We start from the raw sequence: 14,116 nt of genomic DNA, 5'->3' as shown, positions 1-14,116 counted from the left end.
GATTATTATGCCTGGAATGTCACGCAATATGGCATTAAACTGAAACAATCTGCATATCTGAACGAGGCGCCCGTGGGAAGGAGAAATGGAGAGTCCGAGTGTTTTCATCGGGCTCTTTCAGGATAAATAAAGATAAAAGAAAGAAAGGAAAAAAAGGATGAGCAGATGCACCACCATGCCACAAGTCACAGGTCAGATCTGTGGAGAAGCGACACCGACATCAATGAGAAAAACTCGGTCTAAATCTGCAGGGTTTGTGCTTTAAAACATGTGCGAATGAAACAAAAACACAACTCCAGGTCTGTTTGTGACGAGGAAACGACGTTAGAACAGAGATCAGGAAAAAAAGGGTCCTAGATAGATCTGTTTAATGCCATACTGTGGAACATTCCAGGCAAAGTATATGGTAACATACAGAACCAGCCAGAAAAGTTACACATTGAACCGTTACATTTCGGAGTACTGTAGTTTCTGGAATACAAGCCGCACTTTTCTTCATAGTTTGTCTGGGGGTGCGACTTATATCTGAAATTATTCAAATATATAATTTCACATCTTGGAGTGAGATCCAGAGTAAACTTGTTGCTTGTTTTTTCTGCTTTATTTATCTGATTAACTGTTAATATCTTACGTTAACAAACCAGACACGTGTTCAGTTCTGTCTGTGCTTCATGGAGCTGAATAAATATAAATGTTACGTTAGCGTGATGTACTGATATTCAGCCTGTTGTTCCACATTTTATTATTTTAACTTGACTTTAAAGATAAAATGTCTGTTCTTGGTCTCAGATTTTGTAAAATAATTTTCCCCAAAAATGCGACTTATAGTCCAGTGCGACTTATGGATGTTTTTTTCTTCATTATTATGATTTTTTTGGCTGGTGCTGGTTTGTAATACCTGTAAGAAAATTTACTTGACTCATTTTCTTTTATATGTTTCATATTTAATTTACTCTTATTTATTCATAAGACCATAAATGTGATAATTTTTCATTTGGAACAATATTGTAAATGTTTAGTTTATCATAAGTCTAGTTTAAGGTCATGAAAACTACTTCCTGTTTTCCGGTTCAGCCTTTTACGCTAATGCAAAGAGCACTATTTAATAAACGACTGAGAAGTAAAATATAAAGTTTTGGGTTAAGATAAAATGTCTGTTCTTGGTCTCGAATTTTGTAAAATAAATTTCCCCCAAAAATGCGACTTATAGTCCAGTGCGACTTGTATACGTTTTATTCTTCATTTTTGGCTGGTGCGACTTATACTCCAGAGCGACGTATAGTCCTGGAAATACGGTAGCTTTTTATACTTTTTCCAGGAATTCCTTCTTGGTGCTTCCGGAACGATAACCTCATCCCATTGTGAGGCCAAACATAATTAATGGGCTGTTGTTTGTTTACTGGAGTACGGCTCTTCCCCATAGGAGCCGGTCTGTGCGCGCTAAAGTCCTCTTCATATATGGATGCATTCCCAGATTCCCAAGCCCAACACCAGACGATAAAAGATACTAATTCATTCCTTGCGACATAATGTTTTCCGTGCCCTCGTGAACCCCATTGCGTGTTTCCAATCTCCCCAGAGCGCCAAGAGAAACCGCGCGAACGTAAAAATAGGCTCAGGACGCCAAGGCTGGAAATGAGGATTTAGTGAAAAAAAAAAAAGGAAAAAAAAGCTATTTATTTTTTAAGGCAGTATGTAAATCCCATCTTCTCTTCTGCAAGCTGTTCACCGGATAAACACAGGGAGTGAGTGCAAACGGGTAAACCGGCGCACGGCTAAGAGGCGGTGACGGTTTCTGTTATTATGGGCTGTGTACACGGGGAGATGCATTGCACACTGGCCTTTAAATTATATATTTAAAGGGAATTAAGTGACTGGTTTGTACGGATGGGTGTGAAAACGGTGTTCCCAAGTGTGGCTTTATGTTGGTTTGTTCAGTTACAGGTGAGTTTATTGCCCAAAGTGTCACCCGGACAGTGTAAGTATAAGATTTATTTTGCCTCTCTTGAAGTCGATCAGTAGAAATAGTGGTTTAAGTCAAATAAAAACATATTTATCTTCTCACAATCAAAAAACTACACAAAGACCTGGTTTAGATCCGGAATAGTCCTGTTATTGACCTGGTTTAGACCTTCTTTAGACCTGGTTTAGACCCGTTTTCATCCTGGTTTAGACCTGGTTTCGTCCTCGTTTAGACCTGGTTTAGACCTGTTTTCGTTCTGTTTTCTCCCTGGTTTAGACCCTGGTTTAGCCCTGGTTTAGACCTGGTTTAGACCTGGTTTAGACCTGGTTTCGTTCTGTTTTCTCCCTGGTTTAGACCCTGGTTTAGCCCTGGTTTAGACCTGGTTTAGACCTGGTTTAGACCTGGTTTTGGCCCTGGTTTAGACCTGATTTAGACCTGTTTTCGTTCTTTTAGACCTGGATTAGACCTGGTTTAGACCTGGTTTAGACCTGGATTAGACCTGGATTAGACCTGATTTAGACCTGTTTTTGTCCTCATTTAGACCTGGTTTAGACCTGGTTTAGACCTGGTTTAGACCTGTTTTCGTTCTTTTAGACCTGGATTAGACCTGGTTTAGACCTGGTTTAGACCTGGTTTAGACCTGGATTAGACCTGATTTAGACCTGTTTTTGTCCTCATTTAGACCTGGTTTAGACCTGGTTTAGACCTGGTTTAGACCTGGTTTAGACCTGGTTTAGACCTGGTTTCGTCCTGTTTTCGTCCTGTTTTCGTCCTGTTTTCTCCCTGGTTTAGCCCTGGAGTATATGAACTACATAATATAACCTCACATTCACCTCAAACTCAAATCAAAACAACACAGAGCTGTTCAGGCTCTTCTCATCGTAAAGAGGACGCCGCCTGTTTGTTTCCATGGAGACGTTGTTGCTTCACATTTAATTTACGAGAAAAGTAGGTGATGGCACAAGGCGAAGCTACAGGTCGGCTCTGCGGTAAAGCGACGCCAGCCGCTGTAAGAAAGCATGTTTGGTGTTGGCAGCAATGACAACATCTGCAGTTTAGTAAAAAAAAAAACAGATTTAATACTGTACCATGGAACATTCGAGGCAAAGACTGTATAGGAAGTGATCATGGACGCACAACAAACGCTACCATTTAAAATACGGGCGTTTTTACTGCTTTTAACTGTCCGCACCGTAAACACAAAGCACTGATTCACGCGGCCGTTTAGTTTTATGCCCTGAACCTAAAACCGCTCATATTTTCCCTGCTGTTTTTCCTTTATTAAAATGTTGCTGTAACTTCTCTACACAAATCTAGAACGGGCTCGGGGGCTCGCCACGCCCAGAGCCGACTCGCGACGCGCCAAAACCCGGGGGCGTCGAGTCCGGCCGTGATAATCTAATCCCTGTTGTTTGCTCATTTTTGAACTGTAATTTCCTGCTCGCGGAGAGGCCTCATGCATAATTCAGGGCCGTGGTCTGATAAGGGGAGAGAGGTGAGAGCCAGACGTACACCGCCGACACGTACAGTGGAGACCGAGCGCGCCGCTGTAAAGGTAATGAGCTGCTCTGAACCGCCGACGTTTCAGACAGCAACGAGAAACGGGCTGAATCTGCATTATAAAAGCGTTCACGGGGTTGTTTAAATGTAGGTTTACAAAGAACAGAACTAAACGTAGACTAAACCCGGACTAAACCAGGACCGTAAACAACTGTTCCCAAACCAGGACGCTTAGAAACGCACCCTGACACTACCGCACACGACGCTTTTATCGGTTTATAACGTAAAAGATGGACTACGCAACTTTTCCGCTGAAAATGTGCCACGTCTTTGTCTCCAGGAGATCGCATTAAATGTATTAAGTGATGCATCCAGGCCAAGTTACAGGTCAGATCTGCGGGGAGGTATTGTGGAAGACTCCAAACAAACCAGCAGCATCGCCACGGAGACGAGCAGCTAACGTTAGACGCATAGACTGTATATGTAAATGGACATAGCTAACCTGCTAGCCGCTGCGTTCCAAATAAAAGTGAGCACGGTGCACTTCTTTGACTCTAGTTCACTTATTTTTTATTCCACTGTTGACGCCTTTTTTGCCGAAATTGCTCCCTGTTAGCGTTAGCAACAGGTTTGATTGACAGCGTTGCTAAGCGCCGGTTGCTGCTAAACCAGTGTTGTGGGCGGGAAGGGGCGTTACCTTCAACATCCTCGCTCCGGATTGATGTAACCGGTTCATAAATATGTATAATTCCACAAAATGGTGCAGTTTTGTTTGTGGTGGTTGGTTTTCTGTGCAGCCTTCGTCCTCCAGCCATTTCTTCTGTTTTTCTTTCTTTTTCGCATGTCCTTTCCTCGCCCATGGTATAAATTCGGGGTTCGACTACCTGTTTACATCTGTGGTTATATTTTATTTTGTATTTATGTTAATATTTAGCTCATTTGTTGTTCCGCTGTTTGCGTTTATTTATGTGTGCAAGTGCGGGGAGATGCTAACTTTGTCGCGTCATTGTCTGGGCTGGACCGAACTGAGGCGCATGTTCACACAGTTTAATATTTTTGTGAAGCATATTAAAGGTGGCTGCTTCTAAAAGTCCCAGCTCTTCCGTTGCTATGATACTCGCCGTCGGAGTTCCTAATACGAAACTCCGCTCCAGATTAGCCGCTATAACTGTTAGCCTCGACGAGCTTAATTTGACTGGGGCTGAACGCTGTGGGTGACGTCACACTCACTCAGTCCACTTCTTTAAACAGTCCGTGATACATAAACAAAAAAAATCGCCGCGCCAATATTCTCTATGCACAACGGCGCCCTCTACCTCACCGTTAGCGTCATTACGTCCTGTACGGTTTTACCTCTGAGGGTTTTGCAGGGTCACGCTAAAATGAATTCATATTTAAAGATGAGAAAGCGGACGTGGAGCTGCAGATGGGTGAGGGGTCACAGGTCAGAGGTTAGAATCAGGCAGTGGACAGGGAGGTGCGGGTGAGTTAGGGGTCAGGGGTCAAAGGTTAGAGGGTTAAGGTCAGGCAATGGACAGGGACCCGCAGGTGGACTTCAATGACAACACAAATAAAATGAGGACACTTCTGCATTTAGAAAGAAATGTTTGTGTCTCAATGCTAACGCTAACGCTAATTTTGAGGCATAATAAACATTGAAACACAAACTGAAGTATTCTGCATATAAAAATATCTGGGTAGTCTGTATTTTAATGAATCTGGTTTAAACTGGTGTGATGCTTGTTCTTAAATAAAAAATAAATTTTAATATATGCCTTAATATTATCATATTAAGGCAGTGAAAAAAAACAAAAAAACGGCACTGGATTGAAGCGAAAACCACTTTTTTGTTAACATCGTACAGTTTGGAGGGTTAAATTTTAATAAAAATGACGTTAGCTTTGAGACGCAGTGAGCTAGCTAGCGCGTTTTGGATCGAAGACGAGAAATATCAAAACAAAGTGCCCCTTCCGACGGTAAAACAATCAATAATAAACCGTCATATTTAAAGGAGCACTGTGTAACATTTCTGATGAAGGGTCCGTCACTCCCACGGTATGACGTTAAACTTATGTATCTCCATGGAAACGCGCAGGTGACGCCGCAAAGCCAGGGAATGGGTCAGATCTTTGGAGAGGCGAGTTCGCTCACAGTGAGAAGTAATAAAGTAAATAAATAAAAACACCTGTAATTGAAATAAATGCGAGATAGATACATTTAATGCCATACTGTGGAAAATTCTGACTAAAACAGTTATCGAAAAACAGTGTAACATGCAACTTTAGCTAAAATAAGTGCAAGTACACAAATACATGCATAAGTTTGGTCTTAAATCTTTGCCGAAGTTTTACTGAGCTCAAAAATCTCTAGTCAAGATGTCACATTTAAATAATTTAAAATCGGAACAGTCAACTTTTTCCTCAGCTCGTGTTTTTGTAACGTGTCAAAATGTCATGAAGTTAAATCCATAAAAGTGGGAGAAGTTGAAGGAGCAGTGTTTAGCTCTCCTTTAAAAGCACTTCAGAGCCCGAGGCAGGAGCAGCTCAGAGAGGAGACGCTTTAGAAACAGAACGACTCCAACATCTCAGAGGCCCAGGCCGAGCGGAGCCGCACTCTGCACATTTCAGAGTGCGGCTGTAAACGGCACATTTCAGTTTACAGCCGCGGTGGGAGGGAGCTGGAGCTGACATGTTTCAGCACATTCAGGTCACATGAAACACTGATATGTCTGTCAGTCATTTGATCCACGGTGTAAAACGGAGAAGCTGCCAATCCTTATATAACCCGCTATCACCGGCCCTAAAACACTGAGAAAACACTGAGAAAACACTGGGAAAACACTGGGAAAACGCAGGCTAAAGACTGGAAATGCAAAACAGAAAACTGGACTAAATGAGTGTGACGTCACTTACAGTTTTCAGCTCCAAATGCAGTTCATCGAGGCTGGAGCTGTTATAGCGGCGAATTTGGAGCCGAGTTACATGGATCACACTGGAATTCTGAGCGCGAGTATCATAGCAACCAAAGAGCCAATCAGGAGCGAGGCTGTTGAAGGTAACGCCCCTTCCCACCCACACCGTTGGTTTAGCACGGAGCAGGCGCTTAGCAACACTGTCAATCAAATCTGTTGCTAACGCTGGACCAGAGCTCTGAAACCCCCAAAGAGCCATTTGGAGCCAGTTTCCACAGAAAAGAAAACACCGGGAGTCACAAATACTTTTGAACTCTAAAATGAAGATAACATAGTGTGTGGCTGTGTGTGTATATATATATATATATATATATATATATATATATATATATATATATGTGTTGTTTTTTTTAACCTTTATACTTTGTATAAACACCTCTAGTGCGTTGCTTTTGAAATCCATTAAGTAAAACAGAGAAAATGTAATTTTATTTATGTGATGAGCACATTCTGAACATTTTCAACTCTTAAAGAGTTGAAGGTCTTTCAAATGAATTAAAAAAATTAATTAAATTATACATGTAGCAAACAAAAAAATGCCGTGAATCATCCGTATTTTTTTCTTTGGGCTTGCGACGCGTCGTTTTAGCGGGTAAACTGGCGTCCGCGAGTGTGATGCTTATTTTGAGGAATGAAAAATAATAAAATATAATTTAATTTTGATATTTCAAGATCACAATAATCTTCCAATTTAAAACTACAATTAAAAGAACAAACACAAATAAAATACACTTCATATTACACTATTTTCTGATCTATGTTCTAATGTTTCCTCGTCACAAACAGACCTGGAGTTGTGTTTTGTTTCATTCACACATGTTTAACACACAAACCCTGCAGATTTAGGCTGCGTTCTTCTCTCAAACTGAAAACACTCTGTTCCACTTTGTGATGTCATCATGTGGTGATACAGGAAGTGCTCCACTGTGTTTTTAAACTCCACACACCTTCATTTCTAGAATCATTTGGATCATTTCAGCTCTGGAGTGGCCAATCTGTACTGAACAAAAGCTAAAACGTAGATGTTAACTTGAAAACGACCACTTGATGACATCACAAAGTGGAACAGAGCATTTTGAGCTTTGTAGATGTTACAGACAAATAATAAAGTGTCACTCAAACATGTGTGAATGAAACAAAACACAACTCCAGGTCTGTTTGTGATGAGGTAAAAGCATTAAAGACGACTCCATGTTACGTAATATAGGACCTTTAAGGTGTTAATAGTCACATTTTTACACATTTTCCTCTTTCACGTCACATTCAACCTCCAACCTTCAGATTCAGTGGACAAACGCTCTACCAACTGAGCCACTGTCGCACAAAGATGTCGTTTACACACTTCTAACTCTTAAACGTCCATTTAAAACCGTTCTCAGCTTTATAATTATGTATATTTTGGATATTATGTCGTAGGCTGAGCTCGCTGTCGCCCACGTCTAATTGAAACACATTATTCATAGAAAATAGGAAGCATATGGGGAATACTTCTGCCCACATCTGAATACAACTGTTGCCGGTCTCTGTCTCCTGCAGCTTGTTGCATATGAAACACGCACATTATGCATCATTTATATAACAATCCTCAGCTGTTCCGTCGCTGCGACCACTTCACAAACGGCCTCTGTCTCCTCCTATTAGAGCCAAGATGGAGGCCGAGCAGAACACGGGGATCTGCGTTTGGATTTAGAGCTGATAAAACGCACGAGGCACAAACAGAGGCCTCTGAAGACCTTTGAGTACACGAGGACGCGCGCTGGAGTTATTACATCTCAAGATCCCGCCGTGGATTTGACAGAAAACATGGGAGGAAATGATAATATCGTGCGTACATCAGGATTATAAGCCTCTCTCTGTGCTCGCGGCGCTCGGGATATTTGTTGTGTATTAATCTGGTGCTGTAGTCGGGTCTTCAGGATCTCGTCATGTCTGAGTCCTGTGTTGTGCTTCACCCAGAACGAAATCTCTCTGTATTTTTTTATACAGGGACATCGTCTGGTCCTCATTGACCTGTGTGTTGTGGTTTTTCCTCGTCACAAACAGAACTGGAGTTGTGTTTGTTTCTTTCACATTTAACACACAAACCTGCAGGTTTACAGTTTTTTTTTCCAGTCTAATGAGGCCTAATTTAAGTCTAAACCAGGTCTAAACCAGGTCTAAACCAGGTCTATTCCAGGTCTATAACGGGACTAAACAAGATCTAAACCAGGACTATAACAGGACTGAACAAGATCTAAACCAGGACTATAAAAGGACTATTCCAGGTCTAAATAAGGTCTATTCCAGGTCTATTCCAGGTCTATTCCAGGTCTATTCCAGGTCTATTCCAGGTCTATTCCAGGTCTAAACCAGGTCTAAACCAGGTCTAAACCAGGTCTAAACCAGGTCTAAACCAGGACTGAACAAGATCTAAACCAGGACTATAAAAGGACTATTCCCGGTCTAAACCAGGTCTAAACCAGGTCTATTCCAGGTCTATTCCAGGTCTAAACTAGGTCTATTCCAGGTCTAAACTAGGTCTATTCCAGGTCTAAACCAGGTCTATTCCAGGCTTATTCCAGGTCTAAACCAGGTCTAAACCAGGTCTTTGTGTAGTTTTGGTTTGATTATGAGATAAATATAAGTTTATATTTGACTTTCTACTCACAGACTTTAAATAAATCGATCTTAAACTGTCCAGGTGACACTTTTAGCCATAAACACACCTGAAACTGATCAAACCAACATAATGCCACACTCCGGAACACTGGGGTCCCTTTTACACATTTAGATAATTAGTCTGCAGCAACGTAACGTGAGCTCACAGACAGACCTTTACAGTCGACGGAGGAGTACCCTTCGTCGGTCGGGTCCTTCAAACCGTACTTCGAAGTGTGCAACCGTCGAATTGAGACACGGCCATCGACAAACGCAGATGTTCCACTCCTGCTTCACTTTGAAATATTTGTTCTAAAGACAAAAGAGCGAAAGGAACTCGTTAGATTTAGATATTTCCTTCTTTCAGTTTTAAAATCATTTTCAACACCCCAAATTAAAGGCCTGGTACCTGGTTTGACCCTGGTGAAACGTAGCTCCGCCCACTTAGTCCGTTCTTCGCCGCTCCACCTCGACACAGAAACTTCCGTCTGACTTAATCGCATGTCTTATGTTTCCAGGAGCGACGGGACTTTTGCCTCAGAGTCTTTTATATCTGTTCATTTCAAAGAGCCGGCTCTTTTGATATATATTTATGTGAAAGAAACTAATCTGCAAACGAATCACCGAGAGAAAAGAACAAGGCTTATATTTGTTTAAAATGGTTCAAAGTGAGAGCGGGAGCGCGTTTACCCTTTTGAATATGTGCATTATCTAAACACGGCGTCGCGTTTGTGGTGTTTCTTCTGTCGGCTCAGCACAAATCGGCGGAATATGCATAAAAATTTGAAAGAAAATGATTAATCTCTTTTAAAAAATGATAAAGTTTCAGCCGTTAACCGTTTAGGAACCGTTCAAAAGAGCCGGCTCGTTTGTGAAAGTGTCATAGTTCAGGTTCTTGGGGTTAAAAGTAGAGCGCAGGTCTGGTTGGGGGCGGAGTTAATGGAGGGTGACGGGGAAGACGAGGGGTGGGAGGAGCTAGAAAGTGGGAGGGGTTAGAAAGTAGGAGGAGCTCTGTGGGTGGGAGGAGCCAAGGAATCATGATAAAAGTCCAGACGCCCAGTGTAATCAAGCCTCAGAAACAATTAGACAAAATTATGTAAAATACAGTTGTCCCTCGCTATATTGCGGTTCATCGTTTGTGGTTTCACGGAATTTTTTTCTTTTTTGCATGATTTTGCAAGTTTTCTCCCCGACAAAACCCACAATGTCGATGAAACGTTCTGCACCGACAAAGACGCCGACGAAGGTTTGAACTTTGAGAGAGTTTAAACGAGAGAGAAATGTGAGAAAATGTTAACGCCTGTGTGAGAAAAGTGTATAAAGTGTGTGGTGAGGGGTTTTACAGACAAAAACATAGAGAATAATTGTAAAAAATGAAGCTGATTCTTCGCGGATTTCACCTATTGCGGGTTATTTTTACAACGTGACCCTCGCGATAAACGAGGAACCACTGTATAAAAAATTGACCATTCACAGTTTTTGAAATAAATCTCCAAACTTTTGATCCATAAATGTTGAACCGTATCATTATTTGTTTGGGATTAGCTCCACAAAATTTCCGTATTAATCCGTCTTAAAGTTTTCAGAAAAGTTAAGTTTTCAGGAGCCCGAGATCAAGACGAGCGTTCATGGTCCTGTTCTACAAAAGGTGAAGGTTTGAACTTTGAGAGAGTTTAAACGAGAGAGAAATGTGAGAAAATAAATATAAAGTGTGTGGTGAGGGGTTTTACAGACAAAAACATATAGAATAATTGTAAAAAATAAAGCTGATACTTCGCCTATTGCGGGTTATTTTTAAACGTGACCTTTGCAATAAACTCAAATACATACATAAAAAACTAAAAAAAACAGACTCCGGCTCAGAGTTTCACTTTGCGACGTAGAACATAACGACTGAACAAACGTGTCTGACATAAACTGAACCTTGTATATTTCATTTGTGTTTTTAAATAAATTTTCTCACTTTAAGTCAAATATTTCACCAACAAATGGATCGATTTAACACAGAAACATTCACATTGTATCTGTCTGAATGATCTGTATCTGTCAAATGACGCTAAACGAGGCTAGCAGTTATAGCGGCGAATATGGAGCCGATTTTCCATATTTGTGATTTTGACTGCTTGTATCTTAGCAACCAAAGAGCCAATCAGGAGAGAGGCTGTTGAAAGTAACGCCCCTTCCCCCCCTTACTTAGCAAAAACTCTCAATCAAACCTGTTGCTAACGCTAGCGGGAGCAATTTTGGGGAAAGAAGGCGCCTGATTCGTCTGTTATTAATGTTCATATCTTGATTTAGGGACAAAATAGCGAAATAAAAACATCAGGATCATGTAGAGGGTTAATACGAACATTTAAGAGCAAAACGACGAGTCTGACAGCAGAAGTTACAGAGAGAGGACACGGTTTTTCAACGTAAAACGCATTGGAGCCTTGGAGTTAAGCTAGCAGGTTAGCTATGTCCATTTATATCAACAGTCTATGATTAAAACGCGACAAAATGCCGTGTAGGATGCAAAGTTTATGTATTTCAGTCACTTTTTTCCCCGAGTTATCTGCATTTACAATACGCCGCGTGACGTAAAGTCCATTTATCTCAACCGGGGGAGTATGAAAATCAGGTACAGACCTTTTTAATTTGTATTTCGTACCGAGCGTCATCCATCAGAACATAACACAGGCAGAGGTAAAACCCAGCCATCCATTAATCAAAGTGTATTTAGTAAGTTTTGTATGGGCAGCGCATGTGTTACCCCAATGAGTAATCCAGACGAATAATTAAATTCCTTTTAAAATTGTAGAAAGTCGTTATCTCCCACCACAGGACGTTTCCTCCTCCAGCTTAATCAACAAACGCATTAATCACCGCAGTAATTATCCAAGTCCGGCTCCTACCTGCTTTCCTCATTGTGGTTATTTATTTAATTCCCCACGTACGCAGTTCAGGTTTTTTATTTTATTTTTTTTTCTGTTTTTACATGTGTATTGTCCCGCAAAGCCCCAGACACACGTTTATAAAGCAAAAGTGTTTACAAAGCAGTTACGAGCGTTTTATTTGTTAAAATGCAGAGTTACGCAGAAACTCACAATGCGCAGGGTCTTGAGCCGAGAAAATTAAATTATATATGAGCAAAGTACGTTTATTTGTGCAGCACAGTTCACACGCGAGGTACTTCAAAATGTTTTACAGAATAAATACAGATTAAAATCACAATACACAAAATCAAAACAGAAATAATCACAAATAATCATCATAAAATTAGTGTTAAAGGATAAAACCCTTTCAGTCATATGCCCCTGGTTTAGTCCTGGTTTAGCCCTGGTTTAGCCCTGGTTTAGTCCTGGTTTATCTGAGGTTTAGTCCTGGTTTAGTCTTGGTTTAGTCCCAGTCTAGTCTTGGTTTAGTCCCGGTCTAGTCCCGGTTTAGTCCCGGTTTAGCCCCGGTTTAGTCTTGGTTTAGTTCTGGTTTAGTTCTGGTTTAGTCCCGGTCTAGCCCCGGTCTAGCCCCGGTTTAGCCCCGGTTTAGCCCTAGTTTAGTCTTGGTTTAGCCCTGGTCTAGTCCTGGTTTAGTCCCGTTTTAGTCCTGGTTCTAGTCCTGGTTTAGTCCCGTTTTAGTCCTGGTTTAGTCCCGTTTTAGTCCTGGTTCTAGTCCTGGTTCTAGTCCTGGTTTAGTCCCGTTTTAGTCCTGGTTCTAGTCCTGGTTTAGTCCCGTTTTAGTCCTGGTTCTAGTCCTGGTTCTAGTCCTGGTTTAGTCCCGTTTTAGTCCTGGTTCTAGTCCTGGTTCTAGTCCTGGTTTAGTCCCGTTTTAGTCCTGGTTCTAGTCCTGGTTTAGTCCCGTTTTAGTCCTGGTTCTAGTCCTGGTTCTAGTCCTGGTTTAGTCCCGTTTTAGTCCTGGTTCTAGTCCTGGTTTAGTCCCGTTTTAGTCCTGGTTCTAGTCCTGGTTCTAGTCCTGGTTTAGTCCCGTTTTAGTCCTGGTTCTAGTCCTGGTTCTAGTCCTGGTTTAGTCCCGTTTTAGTCCTTGTTTAGTCCTGGTTTAGTCCCGGTTTAGTCCTGGTTCTACTCAGGTTGTACTGTCTTAACGCTCTTTACACTATATTCACTCTTCAAAGTTTATAAGTGACTGTGTGACTGTGTTTTCTGTCTGAGCTGACGTCCTCTCTCTCCGTCTGGACAATACAAACACGTGACACGTTTTACATAAAGTAACAGCCGAAAAAGAAAACAACACGCCCCTTCCTGCTCACGTCTCTTAGCAACGCTGTCAATCAAACCTGTTGCTAACGCTAACGGGAGCAACTTTGGCGAAAGAAGCCTTATATGTCCGTTATTAATGTTCAGATCTTGATTTAGGGACAAAAAAGTAAAATATGAAATGGTTAAATCGGTTTTAAAACTGTAGAAAGTCGTTATCTTCCACTACGGGACGTTTCTTAATCAACAAACGCATTCATCACCGTGGTAATTATCCAACTCGGGCTCCTACCTGTTTTCTTCTTTGTGTTCATTTATTTATTTCATTTTTTTCCCCCCCGTTTCTACATATGCAACATAATAAACCATTCTTATCCCGCACGGCCCCGGACTCGCAATTATAACGCAAAAGTGTTTACGAAGCCATTACGCGGCGACCTTTTTATTTGTTAAAATGCAGTAGCCGCGTAGCAACGTGTAATGACTTTGTTTAGCAGAAAAAGCTGATGATAATCTATTTTTCATGGTAATTGCGGTGGCTGCGGCGCCCGTTCTTTCCCCCCGGAGAGAAAAGTGGCTATAGAGTTTTTAAATGTGTGCTTTGCTAATAGGGTCAGTGTTAGCGCCGTCATTATCCGCGTCGCTCTCGACTTAAGCTAATCGCTCCTTACCTGAACGACAAAGGACCCGCGGGAGACGAGGGGGATATGAGAGGAGACGCCGATTATTATGTTGTAAACGGAGCCCCGGACCGCTTCCTGTTCGGATAATTAAAGGAAAGTGAGATGAGGAGAGAGGACGAGAGGAAGAGGGGAGATAAAATATTCAAAACGCAGAACGGAGAGACGTATAGGT

Source organism: Periophthalmus magnuspinnatus, chromosome 14 (assembly GCF_009829125.3).
Source record: "Periophthalmus magnuspinnatus isolate fPerMag1 chromosome 14, fPerMag1.2.pri, whole genome shotgun sequence".
NCBI lineage: Eukaryota > Metazoa > Chordata > Actinopteri > Gobiiformes > Gobiidae > Periophthalmus > Periophthalmus magnuspinnatus.
Note: the sequence above shows the minus strand (reverse complement) of the source record.